Here is a 19,126-nt window from a genome sequence, read left to right as displayed (position 1 = left end):
CAGCCGTTTGGAGACTTTTAATGGTTATTTTAATAAAAAGAAGATCGGGGCCGTCTCTGATTTGAGAGAGGCAGCGGATTTAAGGGGTCCGACCAATAGCCCCCCCCCCCCAACCCCATGAGCCGAAGACCCACCCATTAACATCCCCGTCTTCCAAACCCCACCCCGATAGACGCGTTCACACGCACCCCACGGAGAAGACCCGGGTATCCCCTAGCACGTGTGCATGTAGGTGCGGGGGCGTCTCTTCTCTCTCAACTGCCTTCCAACCCCCTCCCCCTTCCCTTCCAGTTGCTAGGCAGCTGCCCGCCAGCGGCCCAAGTGGTGCGTCCGCCCGCCTTGGTCTCGGTTGCAGCACCCCCCCTAAAAAAAAAGGGCAGGGGGACAGGGTGGGGGGCCGAGAGCGGCTACTGGGGACCGTCCGGCTCCGCTGCCCGGAACACCCTTGCCAGGCTGGCACCCCCGCAGCTTGCAGGGCGCAGGTGAGGGAGGCTTGCAAAGAGGGGTGGTGGGGGGAGAGAAATGCATGCATTAATTCATGCATGCATGCATGCATGCACGCCCGCCCTACGGTTGGACCTCCCAAGCAGCCCTCCTGTCCTGTCCCGTCCTTGGGCTCTCCCACCCCTTGCAGCAAGCCATCTTGCTGGGCCGGCGCCCGTGCGTCCCCGGGGGAGCGCGCTCGCCCGCGTGAGCACGCGCGAGTGCCTGGGTGCGCGCGCGCGCGCGCGCCGGGCTCGGGGTGCAGCGGGTGTGTGTGTAGGGGGGGGGGTCGCGCGCGCGCCCCAGGCACTGCCGTGTCTCATAGGCTCGGGCGGCTGCTGCATGGCCGGTGATGCTGCTCTCCTCCTCCTGCTCCTCCGCCCGCCTCCCTCCCTGCAGACAGCCCGAGCGGCGTCGGGAGCCGGGGCCCGCGAGCAGCAGCAGCGGCAGCAGCAGCAGCAGCAGAGGCGGCGGAGGCAGCGGCAGCGGCGGCGCCTTTGCGCACTGAACGCGCCTCCCTCCCTCCCGCAGTCTCCGGCCGTCTCCCCCGCCCAGGGCCGCCGGAGACCCGCCGGGAAGCGCTCCGCTGCCAGGTAAGGCAAGCGCCCGCGGCTCCCTCGCTCGCTCTCGCCCTCCCGCCCCCGTCATGCCCCTAAAAATAGCCTGCGGGGCTTAAGTGGCTTAGAGAGGATCACCCACCCTTGGCCTTGCGCGCCGTCCTCTCGCGGATGCTGCCGGAGGGGCTGGCGGGGGGTCCCTGCAGACAAACTTTGTCGTCCCCCCTTGGCCTGCGGCGGAGAGTGCCAGAGCCTTCGGGTCCCTCCCCAGCCCCCCTAAAAGAAAAGAGCAGGGGGACGTTGCCGGAATGGACAGAAAGGCTTGCAGATGCTCTAGGGATGGACCCCCCTCTTCCTCCCCCCCCTCCCTCCCCCGGTCTACTTTTATTGAATTCCCTTTTCATCCGGTGGCCTTTCCCTCGTAGGCTCCGGGCCTCCTCTGGGGAAGCTTAAGACATGGACAGTGGGGTGGTTTATGGGGCCAAGCTCCATGCCTTTGGGGCATGGGGCAAACTTGTGGCCGTACCAGCTGGGGTATGGTCTTCTCCTCGCCTCTCCTCCACATACACACACACCTGTCCCCCACTCCTTCCTCCTTTCCCATTGACACAGTTCAGCCGTGCAGTATCCGATGGCCTCTCGGATCAATGCCGCCAGGGTATCATAGCAAAGTCACGGGGCCATTAGGCTTCCTCGGGAGAGATCGTTAATGAAATGAGCCAGCAAGGTTCCTTGCTTCCTCTGCACGTCCGGGAGCATCCGGGGAGGGAGAGGGTGCTTGTTTTTGGGTGGGAGGCGACTGGCCATGCTTCCGGATTTTGGATTTTGCTCGCTGGCCCCTCTGTCCGGGAGGCCTCTGTAGGGTCATGGCCTTCTAGGGATGCCTGTGTACAGCAGGCCTGGCAAACATGGAAGAGATGGTCCTCGTGTGGCAGCTGAAACCGTTCTCCTGGTTTCTGGAGCAGCCAGTGGCCTGCTCAGCACTGGTTCTTGGAGGAGGAGGAGAAGCCTTGTTTTCCTTCTGGCACTTGCTTTTGGCCTCTGTACAGAGGTGGACATCTGGTTTGACCAAGCAGTTCCCTTGTGATTTTCATGGCCCTGCTTAGCTGCCAAGATACGATGAGTTTGGGCTGGCCTGGGCCACCTTGGTCAGAGACTTGTTCCTTCTAGGGTGCCGTAAATGTGCATTTCCCTTCTCCTTGTATATTCTTCTCCCCCATGTGTATTAGAGATTGTGTATTGGTGGTAGCGATGTGTTAGATTTTTTTTTTTAATGTGCCGTGCCGGTTCATCAATAAATTGCTAATACTTCGTCCTTTACCGTGTAATCCTGTGTGTGTTTGCACCTTCCAAATTAAGCATGCAGCTGTAGGGAGCAACCAGAGTTGCCAGCTCTGGCTTGGGAGAGTCCTGGAGATTTGGGGATGGATCTGGGGGAAGACAGACCGTGGGGGCACAGAGGGATATGATTCCAGAATCCATGGTCTGAAACTGTCATTTCTGACAGGGGAAATGATGCCTGGAGATCTGGTGCAATTCGGGGAGATCCGTCTAGCTCAGCATTAGCTCCTCCGACAGGCAGTGTTGCTCCGTGTCAGGGAAAGGGCTACCTGAGCGCCCGTAAATCAAGGTGCTCAGGACAGGAGCTTTTTGCATGCAAAGCGTGCGCGGTCCCATAGTCTCTCCCTGCCCTGTTGACTCTGCAATCTAAACTTCAGCAGCGGGCAGGGCAACAGACAGAGGGAGGTCAGAGGTCGGAGGAGGCCACGGAGACGTAAGAAGCTAGGGGATTTCGTGTCCCGCCAGGTCAATGCGCATCGTCCCTGAGTGAAGTCGAAAGGCATTCACAATTGGAAGCCTGAACAGGGTCTTCCTCTCGTGGGCCCGGTGTACATCGACTGGGAGACTAGGCGCACTGACGAGGTGGGTTGACAAAAGTCTCTCTCGGTGATTTTCCTGTTGGGTTGTGTCCATAGAGGACAGAGGCAGAGGCAGGATCGTAGCTCACACTGTACTTGGCCAATGTAATTGACTTGAGGTCTGCAGAAGGATCTAGCTCACAATGTACTTGGCCAATGTAATTGACCTGAGGTCTGAGGCAGGATCGCAGGTCTGAGGCAGGATCACAGCTCACAATGTAATTGGCCAATGTAATAGACTTGAGCTCTGCAGAAGGATCTAGCTCACAATGTACTTGGCCAATGTAATTGACTTGAGGTCGGAAGAAGGATCACAGCTCACAGTGTAATTGACCAGTTGCATGGCTTGATCCCTTCTGCTGGTCAAACTGACCCATCGTGCGCCATGATGGGTAGATCCATTGTTTGCTTGTGTATATAAGTTGGAGGCTTGCTGGGATTGATTTGGTATTTCTCTTACCATGCTGGGGTCTTAATAATGGGCTCAAATTGCTACCGGTGTCCATGTCCGCCTCTGAACCCACGGATTTAACAGTCCATTGAAACCACTTTGTGGCAGCCGTCAAGCAAATGTATACAGCCTTCTCTCGAGGGCCACCGAGGTCTCAGGGGTTCTGTCCCCTCCTCTCAACGTTGAGCTGGACCATTTTCAATGCCGTTATTTGTTTTCGGAAGAAGACGAGTTGGTTCTTTATGCCACTTTTCTCTACCCGAAGGAGTCTCAATGAGGCTTTCATTCGCCTTCCCTTTCCTACCTTTTTTAATAGAAGGAACAGAGTCAGGCTGTAGTTCTCCCTGATTGCTCAGGATGGGATGAAAGCTGTTCCAACCTTCCTCTGTTCAGCCAAAACCAAATGCTTGCCATGCGTTTGGCACGTTTGCTTCAATTAAGACTGATTTGTGCTTGGTTAGGACAATGCGATCTGATGAATTACCTCCATTTTGTTTTCTGATTATTGCTGGGTTGTGTTGACTCCCAAAGGCCTCCACAGCGCGCTCTTAAATTCCCCGAGTGCACAAAACACCTTGACCTGGGCTTGTCCTCACTGATGTGCCTGCCTATCTGCCTATCTGCCTATCTATCTGCCTATCTATCTGCCTATCTGCCTATCTATCTGCCTATCTATCTATCTATCTATCTATCTATCTATCTATCTATCTATCTATCTATCTATCTATCTATCTATCTATCTATCTATCTATCTATCTATCTACCTACCTACCTACCTACCTACCTACCTACCTACCTACCTACCTACCTACCTACCTACCTACCTACCTACCTACCTACATGTTGTTACCCGCCACGAGCCTTAGGGGAGTGGCGGGCTATAAATCTAATAATAATAATAATATTAAAAACCCGATTTTATTCTTTAAGCACCCTGGTGCTGCTCTCTTTCTCTTTTTCTGCGTATGCAAGCTCTGCTGACAGGGAGCATGCAGTAAATATCTCTTCTCCATCACTTTGTGCAGACGGGTGAGAAAGGCCATGGATTGCTCTGGGGCTTTCTCTGTAACGTCACCCACTTTGGGGAAAGGCCTTTCGGAGAATGTCATGGAGGCTTTTGTGCTGGTGTCATTTGGAGGGCTCTGGAAGGCAGAGGGAGCCAGAGTGATATAATGGCGAAAGCATGGGACCACAATGTGAAGGATCCTAGAATCATAGAGTTGGAAGGGTCCTCCAGGGTTATCTAGTCCAACCCCATACACAATGCAGGAAACTTATAACGACAAGATCAAATCCTCAAAGGACTGCTTTTTCTACCCAATCAACCTCTCAAGGTTGTTGTGAGGATAACATGAGGCTGGGAGAACTTGGAGGAAGGGGAGGCTAAGAATGTGATAGATAATTATTTAAGAGGGCGTTTGAATTTGGCTATGTCCACTGGCCATCCTGTTTTGGCAGACTTTGTGTTTCTTGGTGTAAATAGCTATTGCTTTACGGTTTTCTCCTCGTTGTTGGCCAGTTTGAACGCCGGAAGCTTCTGAGAAAAGAGCAGGATGAGCGTTTGAAACGAGCCGCAAATGACTAAATATACGCTGCCCGTCGTACTTCTAAATGGCGTCTCAAAACCATGCTGTATGCAGGCAACAGAAATGAAGCTAAGAGGCTGATAACAAAATCTTGACAACTATATTAAAAGCCGATAAAGGGAGACGAAGCTGGGAAGGATTGCTCTTCTCTACGGTCTACGGCTCTGGCTGTTTTCGGCGTGGCCGTTGAAGTATTTCAGCAAACAAAATGATTTCAGCCACAGAGTGCAACTTCCTTGCTCCTCCACTTCTCAGTGTAACCCCAGATACCCCTGGGCAGCCTCAGAAGGTGTCTGCCATACCCTCCGGTCACCAAGGGGTGGGTAGGGTTACCAAATTTAGGTAAGGGGACTCCTGGAGTTTTGGGGATGGCCGGGGAAGGGAGGGCCTTCAGTTGGGTACCCTCCAAAGCATCAATTTTCTCTGTAATCTGGAAATGAGTTGTGATTCTGGGGACTAGACGGGCCACTGGTATGATCCAGCAGGGCTCTTCTGAAGTTCTTAGATGGCTGTTGGCACCCAGTGACGGAGAAGCGGTTTCTAACCGGGTTTGGCCCAGGCCCCTTTTAAAAGCTTGGAGACAGAGAACTTAAAAAAAGGAATAATTTTTATGTGAAGGTGAAAGGCTTAGAGTGACCAAAGGGTCTGCTGGATCCTTCTCTTGGTGGGTAATGGAGAGGAAGAAATGCTGCTGTCTCCCTCCATCAGTAATCTTTGAAAAGCATCGAGTTCCTTCATTCTGGGAATGCGCCTTTTGGATTCCGTCTATAGATTAATCAACCCAGGACCAGGTTGATTAATCAACAGAGGTAAAATATAATCCCCAGTGATCAATTAATGGTTGCAGCTGTGTGTTAAGGCAACTTTATTCTTGGGGCTACTTTGTTTCCAGTGTGTTGCTGCAGTAGGGAATAGAAAATAATCTGTTCCCTATTCCCACACTTTGAATGTTGGTGTTCTCTCTCTCTTTTCTCCCCTCTCTTTCTCCCTTTTTCTCTCTCTTTATTTTCCTCTCTTTCTCTCTCCCCCTTTCTCTCTCTCTCTGTCTCTGTCGCTTTCCCGCTATCTTTAGTTCTTATCCTGTTAAATTGGTTTAGCGGCCCCTTGTACTGAACTCACCCAAGTGAGTATATATACCTACCACCCTCTTGGGTTTAAATCTTTGCTGAAGCTGGTGCCCGAGAGAACGCAGCAGTACCCTCGTGCTGGTCCTCTTTAATAACAGGAATACCAACGGATAGGAATGCAGAATTTCATTGCTGCATGCTTTATCGGATATTTTACGCTGGGTAATCGCACTGCGGCTTGCTTTGTTTAATCTTGTATGCCTGTTGCCTTTTTTAACCCAAATACTATAGCGAGGAGATCTCCAACGTGGTGCTCAGGGGCACCACGCTGGCTCCAGCACCTTCCCTGGTGCCCATTGAGAGTTTTTAGAAAATGGGAGGGGCTTTGGTTGAGCAAGGCTTCCGATTGGCTATTGGCAGTTTGACTGGCTGTACAGATTATTAGGAACATTGCTTGCTGTCACACCGCAAAGATCTTCATTGCATCTTTGAAGTTAAGCTGCAACAGTCAATCTGGGGCTGGCTCCGCCTCCAGTGGCAGCCATTTTCAGGCCGCCATTTTGTGGCTGCGTCCACTGTGCTGTGTCAGAATTCCAAGGGTGCCTACAAGCTCAGACATTGGAGACCCCTGTCTTATGCTGTATGATTACTCATACAGTATGATGATATGATAACCATCCTCTTATACTTGAAGGGCTGTCATAGAAGTTGTTTTCTGTTACCCCAGTGGGTTGGACCAGAACCAGTGGGTTGAAATTAATTCAAAAGAATGTTTGGCTAAACATCCGAAAGAAGTTCCTGACAATTAGAACAGTTCCTCAGCGCTGGCAGGGGCTCATTTATTGGCAGGGGCTCATGGGAATTGTAGTCCATGAACATCTGGAGGACCACAGGTTGACTACCCCTGTGGTGGGTTCTCCATCTTTGGAAGATTTTAAGCAGAGGCTAGAGAGATCTGACTGAAATGCTGCTTCTGTGAACTTAGGCAGACTGGGAGTGGATGGGCAGGAAGGGATGTGCCAGTGTGTGTCTCTTGTGGCCCTTCCTTGCATACCCAGGGAATTGCTAATTGCCACTATGGGTTGGTAGGTGAATTCCCTCCAGGCCAGGCTGGATTCTGGAGATTTTTGTTGGAGGGATCGCTTGGGCATGAAATTGGGGTCACTGTATGTGGGCAGGTAGTTGTGAGGGGGTTGGACTAGAAGACCCTGGAGCAGCATACAACAAACCAGCTCTTCTTTATCTTCTTCATCCGACTTCCCCTTCTGCACTTCAGAGAAATTGTAACGCGGGAAGGGGCCGTCCCTACGAACGTCATCGGTACCCTCAAGACGCCTGCAGTCGCTGGATCCTATGAATGTATCCAGCCCCCCTCCCCCATCCCAGTCTCTCTTGTTTACCGCCCGCTAATTAAATTTTGCGGGTGACAGTTTGAAATCTTCCTGGGCTGTGTCATCTTTGTCATGTGATTGCTAATGCCCTGGCAGAGCTGTGTTACATAACCTCTAAGTAGTGGGGAGGAGGGAAAGGAGGGAGGGAGCGGGCCGCTGTCACGCTGAGGATGGCAGGCAGGCAGGCAGGCAGGCAGGCAGGCAGGCTCTGTCTGATGCTTAGGCCAAAGTACCTTCCAGTTGCGTGGCGAACGGGTATTTCACACTCAGCCATCGAACTCTGGCAGCCGAGAGACCTTTCCTGCAGCTTGAACCATATGCTTATTCGTGGGGTGGCCAGAGAGGGAAGGAATTCTTGAACCAGAAATAAAATCGTGGCTCGTGGGAATCGTCGTCCATGGATTGGACATCTGGAAAGCCAGTTTGGCCATCCTTGGTGTCCTTTATGGCATTATGCCCTCTGACCCCTGTCTCCTCCTCAGCTCTGCCTCCTACAGGCTCAAACCCCCCAAATTCTGGAGTTCCCCAATCCAGAGCTGTCAGCCCTAATATCGGTGACTTCACAGCAAGGAGCCCCCATACGGCTTGTGTGCTGCTCTTTGCAGTGTGTATTCCCGGCATTGTGTAAATACTCTCATCTCCCTTAGATTTCCGATACTGTATTTTGGATAAGTGGTAAACTCAAGCCAAGGAAACAAATCCCACCATTTCCTTAGCCACTCAATTCCCCTCCCCCCCCCCAGGGCACAGATTGCTTTCTAACCCCAAATACCAGGCTTCCCGCAACCAGGAGGTTCGATATTGGAGGCTACGGGCATGTCGAAGGGACTGTTTTTTCCAACCTAGTTCGACACAAGAAAACAACAGGATCAAAAGGTTAATGGACACACAACAGTTTATTGATCTGTTTCTCCTGCATCCCCTCCTTGGAAAAGTCTTCATTCTTAACCTTATAGGAGTTTATTGAGCCAGTGCGGTACAGTGTGTCATACTAGGGCATGGGTAATCTGGGTTCGAATCCTCGCTTGGTCATGACCAAGTGCCAATCGCTGTCTTTTAGAATAGTCGTCTCTAACCTTTCCCCGGTCCTCCTCCACATGCACACAGCCGGGTGACTTCGAGCCAGTCACAGTTCTCTCAGAGCTCTCTCAATCTCACCTACCTGTGTCTGTTGTGGGGAGAAGAAAGGAAAGCGGTGGTAAACTGCTCTGAGACTCCTTAGGGTAGCAAAAAGCGGGGGTACGAAAACCCAGACCTTCTACTTTTTAATCCTTGGCCACTCCCTTTCCCATTTAAATTGGCTTCTTCCGATAAAGAGCTCATGTGAAAGCTTGATTTCTTAGTCTTTTTTATTGCTTCGCCTAAAACCAGAGTGAAGAAAAAATGCCTTCTATGATTTTATTGGAATGCTATTCAATAAAATTGGCATCATTTGTGTAAAAACAAATACAAATATCGTTCTGGAGGAGCCCGTGCAAATCCGCTTTGTAAATCCATCACCTTCCTATGTACAGGACACGTGGACAGAAGCAAAACACACCCACCCATGAAGTGAGCGGAACTCAGAAATTATATTCACTTGAGAGAAAGATGGAAATGCTTTGCATTTTTCTTTCCAGCCCCTTGCCGGAGAGGACTTTTTCTTTATAAAATCCGGCCTGTAGAAATCATGCTGGGATTGCCAATTTGGGGTCCCCCCTATTATTATTATCATTCTAATGGCTTCTAAATAATTACGGCTAAATAGCTCATCCACCCCGTCATCAGCACACTGTGGCCACGGGACGGACGCTCCCTTTTCTGATGGGCATGTCTGTTTCCAAGCAATTTCGGATAATATGTATAATTAAAGCCAGTGTAGACCGATGCAGCCAGATGCGGCTGTAATTTCTCTCGTTTGACTTCAGGGGAGTTAGGCCGGGGGATAAATTCTGCCTGATGCTGGAGTGGGTGCCCTCAGCGTAAATTCTTCAAAACGACATCAACAGCAGCAGACCAAATGCACAAAAGCGATAAAACCCGAAATGGTTGCTAATTGCAGCCAAATGCAATAAATGCCGTAGATGTGCGGCCCTAGTATGTTTTTATCATGTTTTTCTGAGCTAGCTTTCAGCTTTTTCAGTGGCTTAGGTGGGAGGAAAGCAGCCTAGAGATGCAGAGGCTGTTAGTTCAATTCTGGCTTTAGCCAGTAATTTTTTTCCATCACAGAATTGGCAAAAACACTCTCCCCCGCCCCTTCACCCTTCCAAGTTCTGCATGCCAATTCTGGATGATTCAGTTCACGTCTTCTGTTTTTGAAAGGTTCCCGTTTTAAAAATGGCTGCAAATTCAGGGAGTTGTGGCGTGATCTTAAGCATGGCCGTTTTTTTAAAAAAAATGTTTTCAAAGGTGAACTGATAGGTTGCCAGCCTCCAGGTGGGACCTGGAGATCTCCCCGAATCACAGCTCAGCTCTGGACTAAAGAGAGCAGTCCTATTGTACCCCACTGAGGTCCTTGTCCTCTCAAAATGCCACTCCGAAATTACAAGGAGTTTCCCAATCTGGGATACCTGCCCCCTATCCCCCACAGGTGCCTGGGGGAGGTGCGTAGTTGGCCACCCTATAGAGCTGGGGTGGCCAAATGGTGGCTCTCCAGATGTCCGTGGACTACAATTCCCATGAGCCCCTGCTATGTTGGCAGGGGCTCGTGGGAATTGTAGTCCGTGGATATCTGGAGAGCCACCATTTGGCCACCCCTGCAATAGGGAGATCAGCTGACATCTCCGGAGAACTCCAATCTCCCTCTGCAAGCCGACAGCTCCTTTCTGATCCGGAATCGCTCACTGCGCTGGGGTCTGAGCCCGCTGCAAGCCAGGGGTGCCTTCTGGCAGTCGTACTTCACATTCCATGTTGCCGACCCAGCGTCTCTGCCGGTGCGCGGCTTGAAATGTCGACTCCCACATATAGCGGTGGGTGCGCATTAGCAGCTCGTAGTGGGCTGGGAGCCGAGTGTGGGCTTTCCTGCCCCCCCCAGCTTTCCTGGCAGCCTCCATCCGCCCGGCAATGGTGTGGCCGAGCTTAGAATAGCCATGAGTTAAATAGCATTGCCATCTTCCGTTCCCTGGCAGAGCTCCCGTGCTTCTAACCTCACAGGGTGAACGGAAGGCGGGACACTTCACAGATGCGCTGATGGACACAGATGGGAAGCAGCCTGATACGGGATCAGAACCATGGTCCATCATGGCCAGGGGCTCTCCAGGGATCTCAGGTTGAGGCCTGCCACGTCAGCTCCCGCCTGATCTTTTCAGCTGGAGCATCAAGCAGCTGGACCTGAAAACTAATAATAAGCCAATAAGTTGACCAGGGCCCCGCTGGCCACTGCAGAGGGATGAGGAATAGGGCTGCCCGATCCAGGTTTGGAAACGCCTGGAGATTGGGGAACGGAATGTGGGGAGGAAAGGGACTTCAGTGGGGTGTAATGCGATTGACACTACCTTCTGCGTTCTCCAGGAGAACTGGAACATCCATTTGCTCCAAGGGAAGAGGGAAAAAAGCATCTATGTCCCCCCAGGGGGACTGCTGTCTGCAGACTGGAGATGAGCTATAATTCCAGGGGATCCCCAGGTCCCACTGGAGGGTCTGTCATTCATGCAAGCAGACACTCAACCACTGACCCACCCCCTTCCGCTTGATGAAGGAAGCCGTCCTGTTAAACCTCTGGCTCTGGAGGCAAGTCTTTAAAGGTGGCAGCTCTATGCTCCAGTGAGTGTGGGATGAGTTGGAGGGGGATGCAGCACACCCTGGCCGGGCCCTCCGAGACATGGTGACTGTTCCCAAGTCCTTTGCCAATTCCCCCCAAGTGCCGCTTCATTTCCCGTTGTCCCCTGAAGATCTTTCCGCCGAAAGTGAAGCGTCTCCAAGGGCCGATTGAGGCCTCCCTTTTTATCAGTCGTTATCGTCGGGTAGATAAAAGGCTGCCGTATAAATAATACAAGGCTGCAAATAAATATTGCAGGGGAATTATCGCAACGATCCATTGTGCTTTGCACGTCGGCTACACAATTACCGTGTTCCTGGGGGAGGAGGCGGGGGAAGGATGGGAGAGATGGAAGTGCCGTTTCATCAGCCTTGGCTGGTAAAATAAAGAGCCTGCTTGGTTTAGGGCAGGCGTGGCCAAACCGATGTCCGTGGACTACAATTCCCATGAGCCCCTGCCAGCACTGTGCTCTGGAGCACAGTGCTGGCAGGGGCTCATGGGAATTGTAGTCCACGGACATTAGGAGAGCCACAGTTTGGCCACTCCTGGATGTTAGAGTGTACCATTAGAAAAGACAATACAGTTTGTGTCCGGTAACACCTGTGACACTAGCAAAGTTTTATTCAAGGTATGAGAGTATGTGTCCATGCATGCTTCCTCAGATACAGTGAGTATGAATATCCTCAATCATTGCATGTTGGGATAGAGAGGGCGGGGAGTTCATTTGCAAGGAAGGGCTGGCTAGAATGAAGATGCCTAAGAGATAATAGAGGAGATTGTGTGTGTGTGTGTGTGTGTGTGTGTGTGTATATGTGTGTGTGAGAGAGAGAGATCTCAACTGCTCTGCACTCAAAAAGCAGGACACTGGAGAATTTGAAAATCATATTTATCTATGCAAAATATAATTCTCCTCTGATGCCCCCTACAGGTCACCCTTTATATTCTACTCGAATATGCACACTGAAGGTTTTGCATATTCCAATATCTGACCCACGGAGGTCGCTCCCTCCCCAAGCTCCATCCCTTACGTCTCCAGGGATTTCCTGCCCCACAGCTGCCTGCCCTAGTCACACTGGTCCCAACCCCCAAACGACAGAGGAGATTTGAAGGGGTTTGCACCAGCCTGATGGCCACTAGCTTTCTCAGTGGGTTACTTATTTGCTCTGCCTGCTCTGCTTGTTTTAAGTTTTAATGAAACTAAGTCACCCTGATTTTACGGGGCAGGGAGGATAACCTCTAATTAAAAGGGCAAGCGTAGAAAGGTGGCTTCTTGTGTCTTTTCTACGAGGACGTGGTATTCCGGGTGACGATCGACATTCTGGGTCTAGAGATACCCTTTGTGGAAGGTGCTGGGATGTCTTCAGAGGTGGCTGCTTCTTCGGCCGAGAAGGACTCGGTTTTGCAAACAGCGGGTCGAGAGCCAGACGGGCCGATTAGTCACCCGTGGCTTCAAAGTGGCAGACTGTGGCGTTTCTGGAAGGCCGGGAGGGCCCTGTAGTGAAGTGCTGTCCCTGCTGCGGGGTTGATTTTGCTTTTTGGCCGCAGAACCTTGGCTGTAACCCTGCTGTATTCATGCCCGGGGTTTGCAGACCAGAAGCGATGGAGGGAGATGAAAAATGTATCGGTTGAAATGTAAAATAAACGAACAAACAAACACACCTCATTTGCTTTGGGAGGGCAGGAGCTTTATGCAGTATCATTCCCAGACCTTGCACATTTCCCAGTTTAGGGGGGAAATGCTCTTTGAACAAATGCCAAAGATGATCCAGCTCCGATGACAACAGGAAAAAGAAAGCGTGTTGACCAAAATAGCATATACCCTACATCAGGGGTAGTCAACCTGTGGTCCTCCAGATGTCCGTGGACTACAATTCCCATGAGCCCCTGCCAGCAAACGCTGGCAGGGGCTCATGGGAATTGTAGTCCATGGACATCTGGAGGACCACAGGTTGACTACCCCTGCCCTGCATGACATCTTTGTACAGGTACGTTTAATTGTTTCGGAACAGATGTTTTCTCCTTAATTAGAAAGCAGCTTGATTTTACAAAGGACCCCAGCAATAATTATTGCTTTCCCCGCACCAAGAGTAACTTTAAGTATCTCGTTCTCTCATCAGGTTCTCCTTGGCCACCGGTGATCTCTGCTTTGAGACTCCTTCGAGTGGGGAAAGCGGGATATAAAAAATAACCCTCCTTCCTCCTCCTCCTCCTTCTCCTCTCCCCTGTTCCATTAGGGGATTGCACATCCATCTTTCGGAGGTGGCAGGTTGATCCGCAAGGCGATGGAAGCTACAGCTAGCCGAGCAGCACAAAATATTAGAATAACTTAAGAATGTCCTTCATCACCTGCTGGTGTTGTTGGCATTTCGCCCAAGCGTGACGCCTCAATCTCTCGCTGCCAGGAGCGGAAGGGCAGGTGGGGATTGCTTTGGGGGTGCCCGGCTCTTTAATAAATGGCGTAATGCTGGCTGCCACAGTTGCTCGTACAAGGCAGTTCCTTGGAGACATTTGTGCTCAAGGTTTCGTTACTAGAGCCAGGGTAGGCCAGAGGTTGGAATATTCAGTGAATATGCCAGCTTGGCGTAGTGATTAAGGAGCGCCAACCTCTAATCTAGTGAGTTTGATTCCCTGCTCCTTCACATGCAGCCAGCTGGGTAACCTTGGGCTTGTCACAGTGGGCGTGTCCACAGCTCTGCTTCCCGACCGTATTCTGCACGATTGTGTCACTTCTGAGGTTTCTCAAAGCCTGAAGAAAGTTTCAGGGGTTTCTCAACTGTTAAAAAGCCAAGAAAGGCTGCCTTAGTTTGCAGAATCACATTTGTTCAGAGGCTGCTCATGACACAGTTTAATTGCATTGTGATTTTTTGCGTCACACCTGAAATCAAAGTGTTTTATTCAAATAAATGCCGTTGACGGCTTGAATCGGAGACACGCTTCTATCCATTCCTGTCTTCACCCAGGCCATGTGTTCCCTTCTTCCCCCGCTCTGTTTTCTCGACTGTTGGCATTTCGTCTGCCCCGAAGATGGGAGGAAATGGCAATAAATATACTCACAGTACAATAGCATGGTTGTGTGTTTCTGAGCACCAGGAGTATGTGATGCTGCATCTGTCCACAGAGCAAAGGGGGAAATTGCATCCCCCTGGACACGGACTGTGCACCCCGCACACGGCTGTCATTTCTATGTGGGTCAGAAAGATGGACAGCGATGCCCCTGTGTTTCCCTTGCCTCCAGCCCTAATGGATGGAGGGGATTAATAAATTGAGCAGAGGCATAATGCCCAACAGTAAACCACCAGCTGCTGGGCAGAGGCACCCCGGAGCTTTGCATTTGGTTCACTGCAGCGTTTTTTATTTAACCACCACCACCTTTGGGGGATTTGTGACATCCCAAGCTCAGAATGAAAGTGGTTCAAATTCCAAGGATGTTGTGACCGGTGAGAAGGGAAAAGCTTTGGGTGGGTTAAAACATCAGAGATTCTCTCAGAGCTCTCTCAGCCCCCCTCCCTCCCAGGGTGCCTGTTGTGGGGAGAGGAAGGGAAGGTGATTGGAAGCCGCTTGGAGACTCCTTCAGGTAGAGAAAAGTGGCATATAAGAACCGACTCTTCTTCCTCTGATGTGGCTTCTTGGAGCCTGATTGCCTTCCCTACACGCCCAATCAATTTACAGATAAGAATCGAGACAGCATCCCCCCTCCCTTCTCCACGCACAACCTTTCTGTTTTCTCTCCTTGCACTGTTTGCCAAAAGGATTTCTAGAACACCTTTCACCTTGCAGTTGTGGAGTCTGCCTGTAAATATTTAAAGTCACGGCTCGGTTGTCAGCCCTCGTGCGCCCGTGACGGTGGAAGACCACAATTTGTTGACCTTTTGTTAATCTTGGGGAAACACGACGCCTACCCTGTCCTTTGAGAAGGCTAAGGAAAGAATGAACAGGCACAGGTGGGGTCACGAGGTGGCTTTTGTGGGGCATCAACAAATGGAGAAATGGCACTTGGGATTCCGGAAGGGCAAAGGTGTGTGTGTGTGGGGGGGTACTTCTGTTGGCAGAATGTAAATATGCCAAGGATGGGCGAAGCAGCAGAGGTGAAGCAAAACAACTCCTCCAAGTGACAACCTTTCAGGTCCTTCAAGAGAGCCATCATGTCCCCCAGGGGTAGTCAAACTGGGGCCCTCCAGATGTCCATGAACTACAATTCCCAGAAGCCCCTGCCAGCGAATGCTGGCAGGGGCTTCTGGGAATTGTAGTTCATGGACATCTGGAGGGCCCCAGTTTGACTACCCCTGATGTCCCCTCTCAGCCTCCTCTTCTCTAGGCTGAATGTTCCCAAGTCTCGCAGCCTCTCCTCTTATGGCTTGGTCCCCAGGCCCCAGATCGTCCTCGTCGCTCTCCTCTTTACCCTCTCTGTTTTGTCCACATCCTTCCAGAAGTGAGGCCTCCAAAACCGCACACAGGATTCCAGGTGGGGTCTGACCAATGCGGTCGACAGCGGAACTATGACATCCTGTGATTTTGATGTGATGCCTCTGTTGATACGGCATTTGCCTTCTTTACCACGATATCACCCTGTCTGCTCATCTTTAGCTTACAGTCCATAAATACCTCACTATCTTGTCCACCCACAATGCTCCCCAGAAGCGTATCTCCCCTCTAGTAGGAATGCTTGTTTTTGGGACCCAGATGTGGACCTCTGCATTTCTGCTTTTTGAATTGTACCTTGTTGTCATCAGCCCACTTTTCCAGTGTGTTCAGATCTCGTTGAACTCTTATCTCTTTTTTCTGGGGTGTTAGCTGTTCCTCCCATACAGATACCTCGAATAAAACCTTGTCTCTGCGCTGCTATTTCAGGCCAAGACCGTTATTTCCTTGAATCTACCAAATATAATAACTCTCTTTGCTTAAATATCCCATTTATTGTTTTGCCTCTTTCACCAGGCAGGATTATGATTTCTCTCTGCTTTCTCCTTCCTTTGCCCTGGTAGCTGAACCGTGAAAGAAGTAGGTTTCCAGGTAGCGTTTCTCATCGTGCTAACGCTGATCTGACTGTGAGAGAGACCCGTTTGGGGGCGGGTGGGATGCAGGGCTTTCTCCGTGGTGGCCCCCAGTCTGTGGAACTGCCTCCCCCATGACGTCTGACCAGCCCCTTGTTGGTCTTTTGGGAATTTACAACAGCTTCCCAGGAGGCCTTTTAATACGTTCGTTCCCCGAATCCGTTCTATGCTGTGGATTCATCTAACCGGCTGCCTCTTGAAGTCTGTCGCTCTTTCAAGCGCTCCTGCCGTGTTTGATATTTACTTTGACTCTGCTGCTGTTTTAGATCTTTTTAAAAGGCGTCTCTTTTTTAACTTCATGCCCCTTCATCCTTTCGCATTGCGATCTGCCTTGTGCAGCCATCCTTACGGAGGAGGGGGAGGGGCTCCTCGGCTTGCAAATAATTACATGAAAGGATGCCTGTGCCGTCTTTGATGTGTATTAGTTCTTGAGCTGATTTCGATACAGGTCGGAGGACGTTTTAATACCAAATTCACACTGGAAAGGCAGTTGCGGGCGGACGTTTTGTTGTCGGGATCAAAGGGTCCTTGTGTTTACCTCGTGCTCTTGGATGCGTGTGGAGGGAGGGGATGGGAATTTTTGTGCCTCATGGCAGCCATATGTCCTCGTGGGGATTCCATGCTGGAAGGAAGTTTTTGAAGGTGGCTACAGGTTTCTTTTGGGGGGGGATGAAAACCCCCCAGTGTGAATGCATGTTGGAATCTGGCAAAAACCTTGCTAAGTTTTTTGGAGTTTTTAGAGTCTGTTTTCAACAAGGAGGACTGTGATCATCTCTCACCCTGAAAAGCCCATGGTCCTGGGGTCACCAGGAGTTGGTTGTGATGGCACGCAATTCTAAATACCAACCATGATAGAAGAAGAAGAAGAAGAAAAAGGAGAAGAAGAAGAAGGAGAAGGAGAAGAAGATGATGAAGAAGAAGATTTGGTTCTTATCTGCTACTTTTCTCTACCTGAAGGAGTCTCAAAGTGGCTCACATTTGCCTTCCCTTTCCTCTCCCCACAACAGACACCCTGCGAGGTAGGGGAGGCTGAGAGAGCTCTGATATTCCTGCTTGGTCAGAACAGCTTTATCAGTGCTGTGGCGAGCCCAAGGTCATGTGGGGGAGCACAGAATCAAACCCGTCTCGTCAGGTTATAAGTCTGCGCTCCTAACCACTACACCAGGCTGGCCAATGTATTTTACAATTCAGAGGGCAGAGGTTGGGGGCAGAAAGCGAACCCTACAACAGGGTAGCCAAACGGTGACCCTCCAGATGTCCACGGACTACAATTCCCATGAGCCCTTGGCAGCACTGGCAGGGGCTCGTGGGAATTGTGGTTCATGGACACCTGCAGCGTCACCGTTTGGCTACCCCTGCCCTACAACATGCGTGAGCAAAAATTGTATTTGTTAAAGTCTGCAGTACTGGCTGGGTTTTGGTTTTCGGTGATCTCAAAAAGGCAATTCTTCCCATCCAATCCGACATATCACTAGAAGAGAGAGAAGTCCTGTATTTCGTTAAGGGCACCGAGAAACAAATGAATTGCTTTCAAATTGAATTTAATTTCCCCTTTTGATGTGTTGCTCAGTGTGAGATCTGTGCTTGGGTTTTCTTTGTTCTTTTTTTTTTAAGATTGTGTTTTCTCCCCTTTCTATTTCCTGGCAACGTGTCAGTTCACAAGTATGTTCTCGTTTAACATTCCTTTGGTGAGCGGTTAGGTTCAGATGGTCAGCCATCCGAAAGGACGCCTCTCTGTACAAATTCACGCAGCACAGGCTGATCCTGTTCTTTGAAGGGTGACTTCTGGATGGGAGGTGGGGAAGGATATGCTCTCTTGGCTAAGGGATAAACTGAATTAATGGCGTCGAAAGGACAATCCCGCAGGCTTGAGCCAGAAGGCCTCACCAAGTCTGCCAAACTCCAGGTGGTACCTGGAGGTCTCCTGGGATTACAACTGATCCCCAGGTGACAGAGATGAGTTCACTGGGAGAAAATGGACGCGTTGGGAGTCTACGGTATTATACCCCACGGAAGTTGTTCTCCTTTCAAATTCCGCCCTCCTCGGGCTTCAGCCCCAAAATCTCCAGGTATTTCCCAGCCTGGCACTGGTAACCCTGGGCCCTCTTGGCTTCTTAGAAAAATAGGGAGTAGGTATATCGCTATGAGGCTCTTGTGGCACAGAAATGTTGTCTGAAAGCTCTGCCCATGAGGCTGGGAGTTCAATCCCAGCAGCCGGCTCAAGGTTGACTCAGCCTTCCATCCTTACGAGGTCAGTAAAATGAGTACCCAGCTTGCTGGGGGGTAAACAGTAATGACTGGGGAAGGCACTGGAAAACCACCCCGTATTGAGTCTGCCATGAAAATGCTAGAGGGCATCACCCCAAGGGTCAGACATGACCTGGTGCTCGCACAGGGGATACCTTTACCTTTATATCGCTATAGCACCATAACGCTAGTTTATAGCAATAGACTGGGGGTGGGGGACTGATAGGGATTGGGAAACGGTGAGTCTTGCTAACTCTGTGTGGGGACATTCCTGGATATTTGGGAGAGCTGTGGGGGTTGGAGTTTGGAGAGGGAACTCAACAGGGGTGTGAAGTCCACCCTCCAAAGCTGCCATTTCCCCAAGAACTTGAATTGAACGTATGGCATGTGTGTAGTGTAGTCAGGAGATCCCAGGATCCCAGGATTGTCTGGCACCCAAGCCAGGGATGTTTGGAGGCGGTTGGTCATTGCCTGCCTTCGTGTCATGACCCCTCGTGCCCCTTGGAGGTCTCCCCTCTGCCTCTGCATCATGATCCCTAGTGTTCCTGGGAGGAACTCCCACCCAAATCCTTGGAGGTCTCCCATCCAAATATTCATCAGGGTCAGCCTTGCTTGGCTTCCAAGATTTGATGGGATCA

General features: G+C 50.8%; 1 protein-coding gene across 11 annotated transcripts in view; it reads left to right on the top strand.

The window, feature by feature from the left end:
• Positions 1-373: 373 nt before the first annotated feature.
• RIMBP2 (RIMS binding protein 2) overlaps positions 374-19,126 on the top strand; it is a 129,548-nt gene continuing 110,795 nt past the window's right edge. For 4 of the 11 annotated variants that reach the window (XM_077307514.1, XM_077307511.1, XM_077307516.1 and 1 more), the window contains exon 1: positions 789-1,076. The gene's annotated coding sequence lies outside the window, so the exon portion shown is untranslated. Of the gene's footprint in view, positions 483-787; positions 1,077-19,126 lie in introns of those variants that run through there. The other 7 variants (XM_077307519.1, XM_077307518.1, XM_077307522.1 and 4 more) reach the window with 4 other exon arrangements.

The sequence above is a fragment of the Paroedura picta genome, chromosome 13 (assembly GCF_049243985.1).
Source record: "Paroedura picta isolate Pp20150507F chromosome 13, Ppicta_v3.0, whole genome shotgun sequence".
Classification (NCBI taxonomy): Eukaryota; Metazoa; Chordata; class Lepidosauria; order Squamata; family Gekkonidae; genus Paroedura; species Paroedura picta.
Note: the sequence above shows the minus strand (reverse complement) of the source record. Positions and strands in the feature narration are given on the sequence as shown.